Genomic DNA, 7,550 nt, shown 5'->3' with positions numbered 1-7,550 from the left:
CTAGTTTTTAAAGTTTAAAAAGTGAAGAAATGTAAACAAATAATTTAGAAAAATTCAACCAGGAAAAGAAAACCATAAGAAAAAATATATAGAATGCCAGGTAAAAATCATAACCATTATAGATGTTGATAATATTAAACACATGGAGAAACTATGTAATACCTTGCAAAGGATATAGGGGAAAAAAGGAAGCTATTCAGATTAAAAAATTAGAATAAAGGAGAATGAACTTGACATAATACTATAGCATTTTAGGACCAAACCATGCCATTTTACTTTTTGGCTTTCCCTATATACTTTAATTTTATTGATTGCTTTTTGTTTGGTTTTACTGTTCTCACCTGATTTGAAATTTGATTTTAGATAAAGTCTGTGGTCCTCGTAAGCTTAATCTCCTTCAGGTATCTTTTGCAATATGTTTTTCTGTCTTCTTTATTAATTAAAGAGAACCCATTAATATTTGAAGGGCTTGTGGTAGAATTGTGTGCTGTGCTCTTTAGTTAGATTTCGTGGGATTTGGGGCATGGTAATGTATGTAGATATCCTGTGCTTCTACTGCTTTATTGCAGCTTCCTGTAATAGCCTGAAGAGCCTGCCCACCAAATTCCAATGGACAAACTTAATCACCTCCTGATATGGATAACAAAACTATACGTTAGTGACTTACCCAAGGTTAAAGTCACGGTCAAGATCATCGTAGAATCTTGAAACTATCTTTCTTGACTTTATGTGCAAAAATACTATTCCATTGCTGCTGCTTATAGTAATCCTCTACATGTAACACCAGGAATATCTAACTATCTAGAAAATTAATTGATTAATAATTTCTCTCATTTGAGAGAAAGAGAAACAATAGTACACCCAACACACATTTTCTGTCTCTCCTTCCAAATTGCTTTTTTTCTATGTGTCTAAATGCTTTACTTTCCAACTTGAAATCTGAAGGAAGAATATGAGTGATTATCCATTCAAGGTCTGAGAGAATGGCCCAAAGTTTCTAATGCAAAGCTTCCTTAAAGTCTCTTATTTTGTCTTTTTTTTCTCAAAAAAAATGCAAAATTTCTACTTGACTCCAAAAAGTAATGCTGATTATTTTATTTGAAAAAAAGCATTTTCTTTCTGATGCAAAATAATGGATTGAGATAATAAGTGAACCATGACTTTGCCATCAAGAGAAGTAATGATCCATTTTTAAGAGTTGCATAAGTCCATGAGTCGCAATAACTTGTTTTAGAATCTTACCATCATAAAGCCATAAACGAGGCTTTTAAAAAAAGAAATTGGGAAAAGTTTGTAAATTTATACCAATAAATTTAACAATCTAAATCAAATGAGCGAAATTAAGTCAACAGATGTATAAGAATATAAGTTACCAAATTAACTTAGAGAAAATTTGGGTACATTTCAAACATGGTACGAGAGGCAGATATTATTAAAGGTGAGAATTTTTAAAATCCATGTTATTAAGCTGGAACATTAAATTTTAGAAAAACTGCATGTTCATTTTAGAGAAATAAGTCCAAACACAATTCATCTTGATATGGTCTGGCTCTGTGTCACCACCCAAGTCTAACCTTGAACTGTAATCCAAATTGTAATCCCCATGTCTTGGGGGAAGGACTTTGTGGGAGGTGATTAGGTAATGGGGGTGGTTCCCCCCATGCTGTTCTTATGATAATGAGAGTCTCATGAGATCTGATGGTTTTATAAACGTCTCACATTTCCCCTGCTGGCACTTCTTTCTCCTGCCACCATGTGAAGAAGGATATGCTTTCTTCCCCTGCTGCCAGGATTGTAAGTTTCCTGAGGTCTCCCCAGCTATGCAAAAATGTGAGTCAATTAAACCTCTTTTGTTTATTAATTACCCATTCTCAGGTAGTTCTTTACGGCAGCATGAGAACGAACTGATACACATCTGAACACACAAGCACTCCTATGAAAATATAAACTAGATTCAAGTGTCGGTAGGTTGTATAGCCCAAAATATTAAATTAACAAGGTACAAAATAGAGTTTATTCCAGAAATTTAGAGATGAGGCAACACTTGAAGCTTTATTAATAGAATTCACTCTACTAAGAGTTAAAAGAAGAAGAAAAACAACCTTAAATCATCTCACTAGATGCAGAAAAAGCAGATAAATATTCAAAATCTATTCTTCATTGTTTCACATTTATAAGATTAAAGAAATATTTCTTAACTTGTTAAATGTCACCTATTGGAAATCTACAGCAAATATACAGAATTATCAAACTCTAAGGGCATGTCTATTAAAATTATCGTCAATACAAGGGCATTTCCTATATTCAAAATTACTTTATATAGCCCTTTACCACATATTAAAACTTCAAGAATAATTAAAATTATAAATACGAGAAAGAAAAAATAGTAATTATTAGCTAACAACATTAATATCTACCTAAATTTGAGAGAATGAGATTAAAAGAAAATATTACTAAATGTCAGAATATTTTCTAGGTAAAAATCAATGTAGGCAAGGTTATATGTAAAAGAATATTTATTATATTATTCACTGTGTTAAGGATTGAACAAAATGCTCCACATGGAAACAGTTAAATCGTTTTATATAACATTGCATAGAATATATTTCAGATACAGATAATAAATCCATATGTACAAACATGAACATTTGTTCATATATTTGTATCTAAATATATATGGGGAGGTGGCTATATATGCATATACTATATATTTTTAATATGCAGGGAGAGAGAGAGTATAATAACAGTATGTATTTAAAAAATTAAATCAGCAATTTAGCTGGGAAAATGAAAACTAATTTAAAGAGATAACCAACAAAATATGAGTCAAGTTGACCCCTGAGAAGTACTGTTAGGGCATAGAGATTTTTTTTATCTATAGTTTATCCTTTCTGGTATTTGTTGATTTTTTTTCTTTATTGAGTATATTTTACATATTTAAGAAAATATATAATAAGCATGTCTTAGGTTCCTTGCCTTGTATATGTTCTCATGTCCTCTTTAAGTAAAATGAGTTTTGTAGGCTGTAGTGTGCCATGGTGATCCTACTAATTTATTTTGTATGGCACTCAGCAAGGTACAACCCCAAAGTGAATTTCAAAGTTTCTTAGGCTTTTTGAATATGACCCTTTTTTTTGTTGAAGCCCCTACATAGATACTAGGCTGGTGGAATGTATGGCTAAGGCACAAAGAGTGAGTCAATTTTTCTATTGACTGCCAGAGACTGAAATGTTGTTACTATTTATTCCCGTCTGAAGAATAACTCATTTTTACCTACTAAGTAGCCCAACTTTGTTAGTGCAGTCTGCAATCTGTTTTTCCTTCTCATAATTCTCATTTATGTCAAAGCTGCCTCTGCACCCATCTTGTTGTCCTGTCTCTGGCTTGACTTACATATTTTGAGGCAGTCCCCACCCATTTCCTATTTTCATGTTCTAGATGAATAAGGCCCCATTCTCCTGAATTGCTTCCCCATCTTAGTTTTGCTCTAATCCTAATGAACTCAATCATGTAATTCCTGAGTTGCCATGCTTAGCCTCACGTTCCATTTAAATTAATCCAATCAGGCCATGGGAAAGCCCTCCTAGGTAACACCCCGGACCCCAAGAAAGGGTTTGGCCGACAGGTCCCTCTCTTTCTCTCTTGCCCCACACCTGCTGGTTAAACATGCAATCCTGGGGAACCCCCACTTCCCATTGGCCCTGTGAGGCATACTGTCCTCTTCTTTTTGAAATCTGTGAATAATAAACTTCATTTTTTCAGCAATCCGGTGTGAGTGTCCCTCACTATACCGTATCTGACTACACCCAACCAAACTTACATACCTCACTTAAACAATTATGTCACTTTCAACTTTTCTATTTCAAAGTAGTATTTAAGGCCAGGCACCACGGCTTTGTAATCCCTGCACTGTGGGAGGCCAAGGCAGGCAGATCACTTGAGGTCAGGAGTTCGAGACCAGCCTGGCCAACATGGCGAAACCCTGTCTCTACTTAAAATACAAAAAAATTAGCTGGGTGTGGTGGCACATGCCTTTAGTCCCAGCAACTCGGGAGGCTGAGGCAGGAGAATTGCTTGAACCCCGGAGGCAGAGGTTGCAGTGAGCCAAGATCGTGCCACTGCACTCCAGCCTGGGCAACAGAGGGAGACTCCATCTCAAAAACAAAACAAAACAAAACCAAACCCAAGTAATATTTAAGCTCCTTCTTAATACTTCCCATTCATTAAACATATGATATCTGTTAATTCCTCTCATAATTTATGCATTATCTTATTTCTTCTTTCTATATTCTTCCTTTTTTTTTCTATTTGTAATTCTACTCAATGTTCAAGGCATATCTCAAGTGAAACCATGCTGTCTGAAGGCTTCTAAATCCTTCTCAACCTAGCAAAAATGACACTCTGTTTATTGACCAGTCTTGGTAATTTGTTTAAACTGGTGAAGCACTTAAAATATTAGATTATAGCCGGGCATGGAGGCTCATGCCTGTAATCCCAGCACTTTGGGAGGCCAAGGCAGGCAGATCACCTGAGGCTGGGAGTTCGAGACCAGTCTGACCAACATGGAGAAACCCCGTCTCTACTAAAAAAAATAAAAAATTAGCCAGGCGTGTTGGCACATGCCTGTAATCCCAGCTACTCAGGAGGCTGAGACAGGAGAATCACTTGAACCCAGGAGGCAAACGTTGCCATGAGCAGAGATTGCACCATTACACTCCAGCCTGGGCAACAAGAGCGAAACTCCGTCTCAAAAAAAAAAAAAAAAAAAAAAAAAAGATTACATTATATTTCATTAAATAAGTATCTGCCTCTTTCTCAAAGGGTGAACCTAATTTTACTGTTGACTCCTCTTGGCCCTTAGTCAGAGCCTCACTCATAGTAGGAGCTAACCTGCAATTTTGCAATGTATAAATGTATCAATGCTTAAACATATAGTTCATGGTATACATACTTACATTTCCTGCTAATGTCAAATACTGATATAAGGGAGTAAATTTATCACCTACTCAAGAATTATTACCTACAATTAAATGCAGGTCAAATGATCACATTTACTAGTATCACATAATTGGTAACACTATAATGAACTTCAACAGCATTGCATTTAGTATGATGCTAATATGAACCCTCATTCTTCATGTAAATAAATCTCAGTTATCTAGCCTTTCATCTACACCTTCCTCAGTTTTCTCCTAATCTTTTTTATATTGTTATAGTAGCCAAATTGTCACTAATGCACTTAACTGAAACAGGGGGGACTTACTTTCCTAACAAGACAGCCATTGCTTTCATAAAGGTACACTTTTTAAAATAAAACAAGAAAGAAAAAGTAACCATCCCCTTCTCATTTTTATGAATACACTGTTGTCTCATTAGGTATGTACTATCATATTTCTTTAAATAATTTAGGGACTAAAAAGAGAACATCTGTGTAACAAAACACTACGACGTGAAATTTAAATTCTTATAAATGAGTTAAAGCAACACACTAACTACCATCAATATCATGGGATTAGTCAATTATGAAAATAATCATCCTCATTTAACAAAGTCAAATGGAGATATTCCAAGGATGTTGTCCAAGGGCACTGTGAATCACAAGTGAAATTTATAGTCTGCTTTCTAGAATCAATTTTGTTGCTAATTGATTAATTTAGCTGGGTAATACAGTAATGACCTGGTTTTAGATTTAACTTTCCAAATATGTGGAAATAAATTCTTATATGTCTTTTGAAATACTTCTCAAATACTTCATTATTGTTGATCTTCAGTATTCTCCCCAACATGTAAGTTATCTGAGTTTAGGGAACATATTTGCCATATTCATTGCTGAATCTTCAGCCCCAGCATTAATGCCTGGATGCAGTAGGTGCTTAATAAATATCCTTTAATAATCAAATCGATCTTGAAGCATAAAGCAGGATTAAGCAGCTGCTTCTGTATCACTGACTATTCATTTTTTTAATTCCCTGAAAAACATGTATTGAACATGTGTGGAGGAAAGCGCTTGTTACTATGGGGTACGTAAATTATGAATTGAAATGTATGCTTTGTCCCTGGGAGTTTACAACATGGTAGGTGAACTAATGAATAAATATAATAAGTTATACATACATTATGAAAAGTAAAAATAAGTACTGAGGGCATAAAAAAGAATAGTAAACAAAGAAATCAAGGTTGGTTATGGAAGACCAGGTAAATGAGTGTGTCAGTGGCGATAAAAAGAAAGAATTGTGCAGCCAAGAATTCCAAAGAAGCAAAATCAACATGACATATTTCCAGACTGAATGTACAAGGTGTGGGGGAGAAGAGGAACACACAAAGATAATTATGGTTTTAAGAAAAAAGGTGGAGTGAAAAAAGAAATGCATAAGAAGAAGTTGTTTTGAATACACATGAAAAATAATGGATTTGAGGTATTGTGTTAGGCCTATTTTCTAGGATTCCATTTCAGTTAAGTGCATTAATAACTATTTGGCTACATAACAACAAAAAAGATTAAATTAGATTTTAGGCTTTACTTTTTAATTTTAGACAAAAGTAGAAAAGAGATAACTAATCAATTCAGGACCTGTTATTCTGATGTACTACAAGACCCAAAATAAAGATTTTTGGAAAATTGCTTAAATATTATTGTTTGAAATGTTTTTACTGAATTTGCTAAGAATGCAATAAGAAATTGGACAAAGGTTCTTGGTCAATTACTTTGGACTATACTGTTTCTAAGATACACAAAATAAAATGCCAGTATAGGGGCTGTTTTTTCTTTTCGATTTCAACTAAGAGACACGTTCCTGCCTGTGTAATACTATGTTTGAAATCTTACTTTAAGACAATTTTACATTCTCTGCAAAGATCCTATTGTTCAAATTATATTTAAAATTGTCTCTGCGTCCTTTATTACTTATTTTTAGACACATATAAAAAAGAAAGCAATATATTCATAAAGCACTGTTTGAATTCACAGTAAATACAATTGTGTGACTATCTGAACTAGTTTTTAATCTTGTGGGTTTTTCCTTACATGTGAAACTATTGGTAAGACCATCTCCCACTGTTAATTATGCTTATTTTGATGATTAAAGGTGGTTGAGTGGACATGGGCATCATAATCAAGCCTGGAAGAAAAATGTTACTTTAATTTTTTGCTAGTGACTTGCTCAGTGAGCTATGAAGACTTGTTGAACTCTTACCATGTCCCTTAAGGCTGGTGCTAGAGATAATGATATTATGCATGCATATTGTTGACATTTGCTTTCAAATTACTCTACGATTTTTAAGAAAAAAATGTACTAGAAAACCAGGAAATCAAAGATAATTTGATTTTTTGAAATATGTAAGACGTAATTTTTAGAATATATTTTATGCCATAAAACATGGAAATTACAGAATGTGCATGTCTTGACTTCACTGAAATAAATAACTAGAAATGTAGAGTAGGCTAAGAGGCTTTGGCTTGTTTTCTTTCTAGCAGACTTTTTAAAAGTATACTGCCTGTTACATTTCTCTATTTTATGTTCATTAAAATATAAATTTTCCATATAAATTAA

Source organism: Pan paniscus, chromosome 4 (assembly GCF_029289425.2).
Source record: "Pan paniscus chromosome 4, NHGRI_mPanPan1-v2.0_pri, whole genome shotgun sequence".
NCBI classification, from domain to species: Eukaryota; Metazoa; Chordata; class Mammalia; order Primates; family Hominidae; genus Pan; species Pan paniscus.
This window is presented reverse-complemented; position numbering follows the sequence as displayed.